This window comes from Macrobrachium nipponense, chromosome 42 (genome assembly GCF_015104395.2).
Source record: "Macrobrachium nipponense isolate FS-2020 chromosome 42, ASM1510439v2, whole genome shotgun sequence".
Lineage (NCBI taxonomy): Eukaryota > Metazoa > Arthropoda > Malacostraca > Decapoda > Palaemonidae > Macrobrachium > Macrobrachium nipponense.
The window spans coordinates 21056309-21068808 of NC_061103.1; the positions used below are offsets into that span (position 1 = coordinate 21056309).

General features: G+C 40.5%; 7 non-coding genes across 7 annotated transcripts; all 7 read right to left on the reverse strand.

Moving 5' to 3' along the window:
• Positions 1-8466: 8466 nt before the first annotated feature.
• Positions 8467-8538, reverse strand: Trnad-guc (transfer RNA aspartic acid (anticodon GUC)). Its single transcript has one exon. It is a non-coding gene; the product is annotated as a tRNA-Asp (tRNA).
• A 73-nt stretch (positions 8539-8611) lies between these two features.
• Trnad-guc (transfer RNA aspartic acid (anticodon GUC)) lies at positions 8612-8683 on the reverse strand. The gene has a single exon. It is a non-coding gene; the product is annotated as a tRNA-Asp (tRNA).
• A 73-nt stretch (positions 8684-8756) lies between these two features.
• Positions 8757-8828, reverse strand: Trnad-guc (transfer RNA aspartic acid (anticodon GUC)). The gene has a single exon. It is a non-coding gene; the product is annotated as a tRNA-Asp (tRNA).
• A 73-nt stretch (positions 8829-8901) lies between these two features.
• On the reverse strand, positions 8902-8973 carry Trnad-guc (transfer RNA aspartic acid (anticodon GUC)). The gene has a single exon. It is a non-coding gene; the product is annotated as a tRNA-Asp (tRNA).
• Positions 8974-9191: 218 nt separating this feature from the next.
• Positions 9192-9263, reverse strand: Trnad-guc (transfer RNA aspartic acid (anticodon GUC)). Its single transcript has one exon. It is a non-coding gene; the product is annotated as a tRNA-Asp (tRNA).
• Positions 9264-9771: 508 nt separating this feature from the next.
• Positions 9772-9843, reverse strand: Trnad-guc (transfer RNA aspartic acid (anticodon GUC)). The gene has a single exon. It is a non-coding gene; the product is annotated as a tRNA-Asp (tRNA).
• A 73-nt stretch (positions 9844-9916) lies between these two features.
• On the reverse strand, positions 9917-9988 carry Trnad-guc (transfer RNA aspartic acid (anticodon GUC)). Its single transcript has one exon. It is a non-coding gene; the product is annotated as a tRNA-Asp (tRNA).
• Positions 9989-12500: the final 2512 nt, after the last annotated feature.

The following is a 12500-nucleotide window of genomic DNA, read 5'->3' on the forward strand; positions in this document are numbered from 1 at the left end:
TCCATATCTAATATCCTACGTGTAGGGTTGAAGATGGCTGTAAACTTTCCCATGAGTATATCATTAATATGTACCAATGCTAGAGATCATAGTGGTCTGTAACGGCTTTCCATTGGACGTTAAAAAGTAGAAGAAAAAAATCACTGCATTACCAAATTCCGTTTTGTTTTGCATATAATACGAAACTATTCCAAATAAATGAGGAAGAATTAATGAGAAGAAACCGAGATATGAGACGTATAGCAAGAAATGTCAATGTACCGTTCATATCACCTGTTCATGAAATTCTAGAGCTTGGGGTCGTAAAAGCTCTCCTTAGCTTTTTATTCTAATTTATTATTGACAGCTTTAATCAAACTCAAACATAACTATTTGATTTGGATAAATAAAAAAAAGTTACAGATTATTAAATCAAACTCGAATGCTATGTCAGCCGAACGCTGAGCTTTCAAAGTTTGTGTTGTTGACATTTGTCCGTGATTCCGTGTTTTGTGTTGCATGTGATATAGCAACGGCAAATATAATTTGCTGTGAAAAGGTACACTAGTTAAGCAATCGGCAAAATATTAGGCTATAGCTTTTCAATAGAGGAAGGCCGCTAAAAGGTAAGTTTGTTGGACGTTTGCCAAGCGTTACCTTCCCAGCGTTTATGCCATGCACCCACAACGTCGTAGAAGTAAAGACAGGAGTAATCTTCTTGTCATGTATATTATATAGCTAAGGTAAGTAAGATAATAATTAAGTAATTTTTTGAAAGATATTGTTATACTTTGGAATGTGTAGGTCTAGAATTTTTCGATACCTAGGTATGATAGGCTAGGCTATAGGTAGGCTTACCAATGTATCTAGTCCGCTACGTAGATTATATATATATATATATATATATATATATATATATATATATATATATATAGATATATAGATTTATAGATATATAGATATATATATATTATGTATATTATATATATATATATATATATATATATATATATATATAATATATATATATATATATATATATATATATGTGTGTGTGTGTGTGTGTGTGTGTGTGTGTGTATATATATATATATATATATATATATATATATATATATATATATATTATCTACATGTGTGTGTGTGTGGTTAGTCTATTAAAGATAAATAAGTTTATTGTCAATTGCATTTTGACCAACGTTAGTAGAAGGTAGGCTATCTGATGTCAGTGATAACTAGACCTATGTTTCGAAGCTCATGGAACGTATGTCACTGAATGTGATTTTGTGCGCCTATACTATATTCATTTACTTAAAAAAAAAAAAAAAGGACTACTGTGTATGTATTGCCGTGAGATAGCTAAACACAGTTATGCGGATAGAATACTATATCTCAAGGGGACACAGGTAAAGTTGGTTATCTGAGGTAAATGTTTACTGCATTACGAGGATGGCTTACTATATTATGAATTAAGGTTATTGCATTCGTAGCCTAAGGATTTTCATTCGTTTTGAATTAATTTTATATTGAATGTGTTTGTGGTTTCTACAGACGTTCGAGTTTCGAGTGAACCCACAAAATTAAGAAACTATGAATTTCCAGCAAAGACCCAACATCTGCAGTAGTCAAAGCCTTATGAGGACATAACCTTCCTTAACCTAACCTACCCAACCTAATGTAAGCCACCCACTTTGTACCACATTTTTTACCACTATATAGGTATCAAAGTTGATGAAGACCCATGAAACTAAACCAGAAAAATCCTAATCAACGTGTTGTTAATAACCTGTTAGACTATGGCTAATGTACAGTAAGTCACATTCTTTGAATAGGCCTAGTGACATCACGACTTAAAGACGGAGAGACAGTTAGCTCGTGTGATTACGATTCCGAGGGCAAAGTGTGAAGTATGGCACTGTGAATAAAATATTTTCTTCCCTAGGTCATTCATTTTTGAACAGTGTTCCCTGAAGTTAAATGTTCCTTGAGAATGTCGAGAAAATATTAATCTGTTTACATTGGCTGATACCATTCCTTGAGACATAATCAAATAATTAATTAATGTTTTGTTCATATTAAACATGAAGCTGAAGTATATGAAAACTAACCTGACATCCGTGTTATAAGTTGCGCTAGTTACTTTTTGGTCACTTTTGATTATCAGTAGGTAGAGTTCATCGTGCTTTTATGTCTATATCATTGAAAGACAAAAAAATAGTTGAGTACTAAGAGTGGCCTAGTGTGGCTGTGTCTGTGAGCCTAAACTTTGTGACAAAAGGCATTTGTGCATCCAGTGAGCTGTTATATATGCTATAATAATTTATTTATCTGCTATTTGTTGGCGAAATATCAATGTTTCTAGTAAAATGCCAGAGTGATGTTAATAACTAAGACCTTTTATTATGGAAATTGCTATTGATTGGCATTAGTGGGCTAGAAAATCAATATGGCAGTTAGGCTAGTTTTTGTGGGATACTAAAAATATGGAAACTATTTAATAGAGTCCATGATGGTCTGAGTCCAGCGTAATAGTTTGTGAGTCACCTTAAAGTAACATTACGATAGTTGAATGTATTTCCTAGGAACGCTCTAAATCTTAAGGTCTGAATATATTTCCAAGAGACTTAACATGGTCACAAGGGAGAAAGGCTCCGGTTAGGTGAGGTCATAGCCGAGTAGGTAGGCTATATTTCCTATCCAGCTCTCTCTCTCTCTCTCTCTCTCTCTCTCTCTCTCTCTCTCTCTCTCTCTCTCTCTCTCTCTCTCTCTCTCTTTGCCTCATGTCTAGGAATAGCAGTTGTTCCGAATACCCCTACATAAAAGTAGTTAAGCTGCAACGTGCGTCAGATTTACTTAAAAACGTCTTCAGATCAGTTATGCAAGGACTTGCGCGAGTGGTACAGTTTTGTTAAATGTGTAAAGTTAATTGAAGTTGTTTATAACAAAGTAGCAGTAAATAGTGGGGTGGTAAAGTGAAATGATATGGTATCTTTGGTGTTAACTATTCCCATGGATTTTATGAAGAAAAGACTAACTGTAGATGCAGAGGTTTAGATCTGAGTACCGATAAAAAAACTGTAATTAGAATATGCAATTGAAACTGTTTTGATCAGCAAAACGCCACAAAATTTACGAAGCTAGAGTACTAGACTGCGTTATAGATGCTGGAAGATTATGGCTCAGAATAGAGCTAATAACAAACAAATAGGCCTAATGAGGCCAGCTTATGCACAAAGGGATGCAGGAACACTAATTGGAAAAAGATTAACGAGGCCAAATCCTTCAGATATTAAGGAACAGTGATATGGGTGCTCTCAAGTTAGAATTTAGTGAAAGGCCATTTGACAGGTAACACCAAACAATAGGCCCCTGGAGTGCCTTCAGAGTACCTCACGAGGTGCACTGTAGGCATTACTTAAGAGTGTTTGCAGCGTCACTTCGGCCACTAGCTGCAAACTTCTGTCGTTCTTTTTTTTTTTACTGTACCTCCGCTCATATTCTCTTTCCATCTATCTTTCCACCCTGCCTAACAATTGTTTCATAGTGCTGCAGCGAGGTTTTCCTCCTGTTGCTACACCTTTCATACTGTCAGTTTCCGTTTCAGTGCTGATGACCTTATAGGTCGCAGCGTTCTTGGTCTTTGGTCTAAGTTCTAAGTTCTATATTCTGTTAGATGTGTTGGTCACGTTCATTCCACACTCTCGAGGGGGGGCGGGAAGGGGGGGGGGGGGGGAATAGTACTACATGATGGGGTCAGCTAAACTCGAGTAGTCAACGGAATAGTTGGAAGACACCCAGACTGCTTGGATGATAACTGACAGTTTTTAATTTTTTGTTTAAAGGTAAAATACAGGAAAGATGATTGGTGAGGTGGGAGGGGGTTGGAGGAGGTTTCGACGCGGAGGCCAGTTGGTTTGCTCGGCGTTGAAGGAGGTAATGGTGATAAAGTTCGTGTCAGTAGATGAGCACGGGGTTAGTGCCGTTAGTGCACCTCATGCTGTGCACTGTAAGCATTACTTAAGGTTCTTTGCAGCCTGCCTTCGGCCCCTAGCTGCAACCCCTTTCGTTCCTTTTACTGTACCTCCTTTCATATTCTCTTTCTTCCTTCTTACTTTCCTTCCTCTCCTAACAATTGCATCATAGTGCAACTGCGAAGTTTTCCTCGTGTTATACCTCTCAACCCTTTTACTGTCGGTTTCCATTTCAGCGCAGAATGGCCTAATAGGTCCCAGTGCTTGGCCTTTGGCCTAAATTCCATATTCAATTCAATTCAGTTTTCCTTTGAAACTCGATCGGAGTTTTTAATAACGGATACTATCCGGACGGTAACGATAGATATGCCGAGACGAATTGTGATTCTCCTCTCTCTCTCTCTCTCTCTCTCTCTCTCTCTCTCTCTCTGTAACATTTTCGTAAAAATATTGTTGCCGAAGTTATCGCCATCCTGCGGAAACGAAGTAGAGGCGCTTATTAATTTAATGCGGTTGACTTTGCCCTTGCATCAAACACCATAAAGAATATAGAGACGCGTCGTTTCATTATTGTACAATTGTCTCTTTCAGATGAGCTGTTTTCATAGATCACACCCGTTGCTAGTGGTGTGTGTTTGTAGGTTAACGAGTCATTCAGACTCGTCATTATTCCCAACTCCCTCAATCATTACGAACCTGTCTTCTGATGATAATACGAATTTTGTCAACACACACTTCTGTAAAGAGCTTCATTGTATTTTATTAGAATTTATAATAACTATGCATGATGTAGAAGTAATAATTATTACAGTGCTTCTTCCAGATTCTTACGTATACCCCTAACGTGATTATATAGGAAACCTAATTCATGGTTCTAGTCGTAGGATTTGGCAGGACAGACTTAGCACACACTTCCAGTTCTAGTCCTCCCTCCCCCCGATCCTTCCCCGCCAGTGGGTTGCTTACGATTCTCAGGAGCGTCTCCTTCGGCCCCTAGCTGCGACCCCTTTCATTCTTTTTACTGTACCTCCGTTCATATTCTCTTTCTTCCATCTTACGTTCTTCAGCCCTCTCTTAACAACTGTCTCGTAATGCAGTTGCGGGGTTTTCTACCTGTTACGCCTTTAAGACCTTTCAATTTCCCTTCCAGCGCTGAATGACTGGATAGGTTCCAGCGTTTGGCTTTAGGCAGATACATAAGATTATTGTGCCTATTTTTTGGGAAACATACTGTGGTTCATCCCACGCCATGGAAAGATGACAGTCACCTGTAATATTTGTGGGTAAAGTTCTATGACTCCAACCTTCATTATCGCCTAAATGTTCCCACTTCCAAAGGCACCTGAAAATCCAGCTCTTGTACGAGACGAAATTCGCCTAGTCTGTGGTCCAATTTACTTGGCTTAATTATTGATGTCTGGACAGTTGTTATATATATATAAATATATATATATATATATATATATATATATATATATAAAAGGTAGAGGAGAACTTTTCTTGTTACTTGATATCTCGAGGTGTTTGTCAGACCAAAATTTAGTTTTTATGTTGGACTCCTACAAGGTAAATTACTACTAATTTTTTTTTTTTCCCTGATTTTGGTTGTTCACATATGAGACATTCCCCATATACAGCAATGCTCCCAAGCATTCTTTACTTTCCTACGCCCTTTTTTATACTCAACTGCATCAGTAACTTTTGATAGATATCTTCTTTAATTCGTGCATTTGCAGTTCATGACTCCCGCAATATTTTTCACAAATCACATGCCCGCCTTTTTCTTATTTAGACTTCTCAGATTACTATTTCTTCGTCCATCTGCTCTTGATGTTAAGAGTTTTTTTTTTCTATGTAAATGTCATCTTATTTATGCTGAAGTAATGCAAGATATGAGTAAGGATACCAGAATATTTTGCTCAACATGTCTATCATGGATAGACAATGTTATTAAATCAAGACTTAATGTACAAATAGTTGAGGATGAAGAAGAAGAGAAAGAGGAAGAAGAAGAAGAGGAAAACGGAAGAGAAGTAAACAAAACTGAAATGACAGAAAAAAATAAGGAAAACAAAGAACAAGATAAAAGTATGGATGCAGAGATACTCATTGATACTACATATGAAGCAATCAAGCAGCATACATACGAAGAAATAAATTACGACATGACAACACAAAAGAAAATCCCGAAGAGGCTCTACCCAGATCTGCACACTGATGGGAAAGAGGAAAAAATAGACAAGAAAGACCAAGTCTGCACCCTTTTGAAAAGGGGGAATTCCAGATTTGGAGAAAGATGTTACTACAAACATCCCAAGGTATGTCACAACTATGAAATCTAAGGTAAATGTGCATACCTAGACGGCTATGAGGATGATTGCAGAGATCTACATCCAAAAATATGCAAAAACCTAAAAGAAGGAAAAGGATGTAAGTTCGACAAAAAATGTAAATATGTGCACCCTGTAGCCATGAATCAAAATCAATTAAATAATCAATCAAATGATAAAATCCAAAATAAGAAAGAAACAAATAAAGAGAGTAACAAAGAATATGAGGTGAAGGAAAAAAGCAAGCCATCACTGCGATATGGAGTGTCAGCAAAGAATTTCCAAGCATCAGCTCCAAGATACAGCTCAAGAGATAAATACTGTATTTATGATGCAAGAGGATATTGCAGATACGGAGAATATTGCAGATTCAGACACATAATGAATAGTTATGATGAAGGAAGATCAAATATTATGGAAAAGTTGGATTTTTAATGTCAGAATTTCTGGAAATGAAGAAAAGAACAACATACCAGAACAGGAAAGAGACGTGGGAAAATCCTTATTATTACCCATATTAAATGAAGGAGAAAACATGCAAACCATCATAGTGATGAATGCGCAGGGTTTAGTTACGAGTAACTCAAAAAGAAAAATAGAGTACTTAGAAGAACTAACCCAAATTGAAAAGAAAATAGATATAATGAATATAAGTGAAACCTGGTATTCCCAAGAGACTGGGAATGACGATCAAATAAAAGGGTTCCAAACTTATAGATCAGATAGAAAAAATAGGAATCAAGGGGGAACCGCGATATATGGGAAAGACAAAAATCAAGGAAAAATATTTGAGAAATATAGTAACTCAGAATGTGAACTAATAGCGGTAGAATTTGAATCTGAAAAATTAATGAACATAGTAATATATAGACCCCCTAATACTAAAGAGTTTGACACAATAGTAGAAAAATTGGATGATATATGTAGAAATCTTAAGGACTGGACTATTCTCCTATCCGGAGACTTTAACCTTCCTTTCATAGACTGGAAAGAACGAATAGGAGATTGTGTTTGTATTTATACATATAAAAAAGAGAGTAATAGTAGTGCAGAAGATAAGAGGCAATTCGAAAAGCTATTAGATATGCTACTAGAATACAACATTCAACAAATAAATCACCTGCCAACAAGAAAGGAAAATACTTTAGACCTAGTATTGTGAACGAGGTGAATCATGTTAAAGAAATAATAGTTAAAGAAATAATATTGGAGTAGGGAGACGCGTTCTGTCTTTCATCCATTTATTAGCGCCGACGTTTCGTATCGGCTTGATACATTTTCCAGGCTGAAACGATTACACATCAATTGCGTATAAGTAAAAAGATACACACAATGTTTACCAACACCAAAATTAAAAACCTTTTTAATAACAGTGAAAGGACTAGGAGCGAATACAAAGTAATTAATTAGAAAATAAAACTAATAATAATAATAGAACGAACAAGACACCTACCCACAGCGGTAGCGTAAGGAGAACAGACACGAAAAATGTGTGTCAGTTCTCCTTACGCTACGCTGTGGGTAGGTGTCTTGTTTCGTTCTATTATTATTATTATGATTAATTATTATTATTTTTATTATTATTATCTTTTTTTTTTTGTTTTTTTTTTTTTTTTTTTTTTTTTTTTTTTTTTTTATTAATTTGTTTCTCTGTATTCGCTCCTAGCCCTTTCACTATTATTCTGTTTTTCTGTTTTTACTCTGCCAGTATTTCAGACCATAATGTCATAGAATTACCAGTCCATTCCAAAGCAAGTGAAAACAGAGATAAGCAAGAAATGAAAAAGTGGGAAGGATATGGAAAATACAATTTCTACAGTAAAAATATAAAATGGTCAGAAATAAATGAAGAATTAAACAAAGATTGGGATAACATTTTCGTAAGTGATGATATAAAGGTAAATACGGAGATATTATATAAAATATTAGAGAAAATAGTGGATAAATATATACTGAAGAAGAAAAGTAAACATCAGAAATGCATACCAAGAGACAGAAGGATCTTGTTCCAGAAACTCAGAAAGTGGAAAAAAAGGTCTTGCAAAAGAAAAAAATGCATGGAAAGTGATCGAACTAAAAAGCGGGGATACTAACCACTATACTACCGAGGACTGACTATTTATATCAGTCCTATTCCTCCCAAATTCAATGAATGATCTCGGGAATAGAAAGAGAAAACATTGTTCCTCCCCGGCGGGGAATCGAACCCCGGCCTCCCGCGTGACAGGCGGGGATACTAACCACTATACTACCGAGGACTGACTATTTATGAGTCCTACTCCTCCCAAATTCAATGAATGATCTCAAGAATAGAAAGAGAAAACATTGTTCCTCCCCGGCGGGGAATCGAACCCCGGCCTCCCGCGTGACAGGCGGGGATACTAACCACTATACTACCGAGGACTGACTATTGATGAGTCCTACTCCTCCCAAATTCAATGAATGATCTCAGGAATAGAAAGAGAAAACATTGTTACTCCCCGGCGGGGAATCGAACCCCGGCCTCCCGCGTGACAGGCGGGGATACTAACCACTATACTACCGAGGACTGACTATTTATGAGTCCTACTCCTCCCAAATTCAATGACTGAGCTCAGGAATAGAAAGAGAAAACATTGTTCCTCCCCGGCGGGGAATCGAACCCCGGCCTCCCGCGTGACAGGCGGGGATACTAACCACTATACTACCGAGGACTGACTATTTATGAGTCCTACTCCTCCCAAATTCAATGACTGAGCTCAGGAATAGAAAGAGAAAGCATTGTTCCTCCCCGGCGGGGAATTGAACCCCGGCCTCCCGCATGACAGGCGGGGATACTAACCACTATACTAGCGAGGACTGACTAATTATAAGACCTACTCTTCCCAGATTCAATGACTGAGCTCAGGAATAAAGAGAGAAAACATTGTTCCTCCCCGGCGGGGAATCGAACCCCGGCCTCCCGCGTGACAGGCGGGGATACTAACCACTATACTACCGAGGACTGACTATTAATGAGACCTACTCTTCCCAGATTCAATGACTGAGCTCAGGAATAGAAAGAGAAAACATTATTCCTTCCCCGCGGGGAATTGAACCCCGGCCTCCCGCGTGACAGGCGGGGATACTAACCACTATACTACCAAGGACTGACTATTTATGAGTCCTACTCCTCCCAAATTCAATGAATGATCTCAGGAATAGAAAGAGAAAACATTGTTCCTCCCTGGCGGGGAATCGAACCCCGGCCTCCCGCGTGACAGGCGGGGATACTAACCACTATACTACCGAGGACTGACTATTGATGAGTCCTACTCCTCCCAAATTCAATGAATGATCTCAGGAATAGAAAGAGAAAACATTGTTCCTCCCCGGCGGGGAATCGAACCCCGGCCTCTCGCGTGACAGGCGGGGATACTAACCACTATACTACCGAGGACTGATTATTTATGAGTCCTACTCCTCCCAAATTCAATGAATGATCTCAGGAATAGAAAGAGAAAACATTGTTCCTCCCCGGCGGGGAATCGAACCCCGGCCTCCCGCGTGACAGGCGGGGATACTAACCACTATACTACCGAGGACTGACTATTGATGAGTCCTACTTCTCCCAAATTCAATGAATGATCTCAGGAATAGAAAGAGAAAACATTGTTCCTCCCCGGCGGGGAATCGAACCCCGGCCTCCCGCGTGACAGGCGGGGATACTAACCACTATACTACCGAGGACTGACTATTTATGAGTCCTACTCCTCCCAAATTCAATGAATGATCTCAGGAATAGAAAAAGAAAGCATTGGTCCTCCCCGGCGGGGAATCAAACCCCGGCCTCCCGCGTGACAGGCGGGGATACTAACCACTATACTACCGAGGACTTGATATTATAATATTAAGATTAATGATGAGTTCAGGAATAGAAAGGAGAAAATTATTGTTCCTCCCCGGCGGGGAATCGAACCCGGCCTCCCAGTGACAGGCGGGGATATAACCACTATACTTAGAGGACTGACTATTAAAGGACCCTACTCTTCCCAGATTCAAGACTGTGCCAGGAATAGAAAGAGGAAAACAATTGATTCCTCCCCCGGGCAATCGAACCCGGCCCTCCCGCGTTGACGGGCGGGGATACTAACCACTATACTACCGGAGGACTGATTATTAAATGGAACCACTCTTCCCAGATTCAATGACTGAGCTCAGGAATAGAAAGAGGAAAACTTGGTTCCTCCCTGGGGGCGGGACCAACCCCGGCCCCCGCTGGAACAGGCGGGGTACTAACCACTAACTACCGAGGGCGATATTAATGAGACCTTACTCCTTCCCAGGATTCAATGACTGAGAGCAGGAATAGAAAGAGAAAACATTGTTCCTCCCCGGCGGGGAAATCGAAACCCGGCTCCCGCTGACCAGGCGGGGATACTAACCAATATACTACCGAGGACTGACTATTTTGGAGTCTATCTTCCAGATTCAATGTAATGATCTCAGGAATAGAAAGAGAAAAACATTGTCCCCCCGGCGGGGAATCGAAACCCCGGCCTCCTGCGTGAAGGCGGGGTACTAAACCACTACTACCGAGGATGACTATTTAAATGAGACCTACTATTCCCAGATTCAATGACTGAGCTCAGGAAATAGAAAGAGAAACCATTGTTCCTCCCGGCGGGGGAATCGAACCCCGGCCTCCCGCGTGGAACATTCGATTACTAACCACCTTACCTTAAAAAAACCGAGGATCCCCGACATTAATGAGAACCTAACTTTCCAGATTCAATGGAATGGCTCAGGAATAAAAGAAAGAAAAAAACATTCCCCGGCGGGGGAAATCGAACCCCGGCCTCCCGCGTGCAGGCGGGGATACTAACCACTATACTACCGGAGGATGACTATTTATGGGAGGTCCTACCTTCCAGGAATTCCAATTGAACTATCTCAGGGAATAGAAAGAGAAAACAATTGTTCCTCCCCGGCGGGGAATCGAACCCCGGTCCCGCTGGACAGGGCCAGGGGGATACTAACCACCTAATACTACCGAAGGGCTGACTAATAATGAGGGACCTACTCTTCCCAGATTCCAATTGAACTGAAGCTCAGGAAATAGAAAAGAGAAAAACATTTTCCTTCCCCGGCGGGAAACGAACCCCGGCCTCCCGCGTGGGACCAGGCGGGGATACTTTAACCCACATAATACCCCTACGAGGGACTACTATTAACCGGAGACACCTTACTCCTTCCCAGATTCAATGACTTGAGCTCAGGAATTAGAAAGAAGAAAACCCATTGTTCCTCCCCGGCGGGGGAATCGAAACCCCGGCCCTCCCGCGTGACAGGCGGGTACTAACCACTATACTACGAGGACTTGACTATTAATTGAACCGGCTAACTTTCCCAGGGATTCAATGACTTGAGGCTCAGGAAATTATTAAAGAGAAAACTTGTTTTTCCTCCCCGGCGGGAATCGAACCCCGGCCTCCCGGCGTGACAGGCGGGGATTAACTAACCACTTTATACTTAAACAGGAGGACTGACTATTAATGAGACAATAACCTCTTCCAGGATTCCAAGGACTGAGCCCTTCAGGAATAGGAAGAGAAAACATTGTTCCTCCCGGGCGGGGAATTCGAACCCCGGCCTCCCGGGGCGCTGACGAGACCTTACTTCTTCCAGATTCACTGAACTGAGGGGCAATCAGGGATAGAAAAGAGAAACCATTGTCTCCCCGGCGGGGAATCGACCCCGGCCTCCAGCGTGGCCAGGGAGATTACCAACCACAATACCTACCCGGGACCTGAATAATTAAATGAGCCTAATCTCAGGGGATTCAATGACGAGCCCTCAGGAATAATAGAAAAGAGAAAACATTGTTTCCTCCCCGGCGGGGGAATCGAACCCCGGCTCCGCGGTGGGACAGGCCCGAATACTAACCCTTATATACCGAGGGGACTGACTAATTTATTTGGAGTCCATAAACTCTTTTCCCAGATCAATGGAATGGGGGATCTCAGGGAATGAAAGAGAAAACCCCATTTGTTCCTCCACGGGGGAATCGAACCCGGGCCTCACCCGCGTGACGGGCGGGGATACTAAACAATATAATCGAGGAATACTAATTAAGAGACTACTCTTCCCAGGATCAATGACTGGAGCTCAAAGGAATAAGAAAGAGAAAACATTTTTCCTCCCCGGCGGGGAATCGACCCCGGCTCCCGCGGTGACAAGGCCCCGGGGGATTTGACTAACC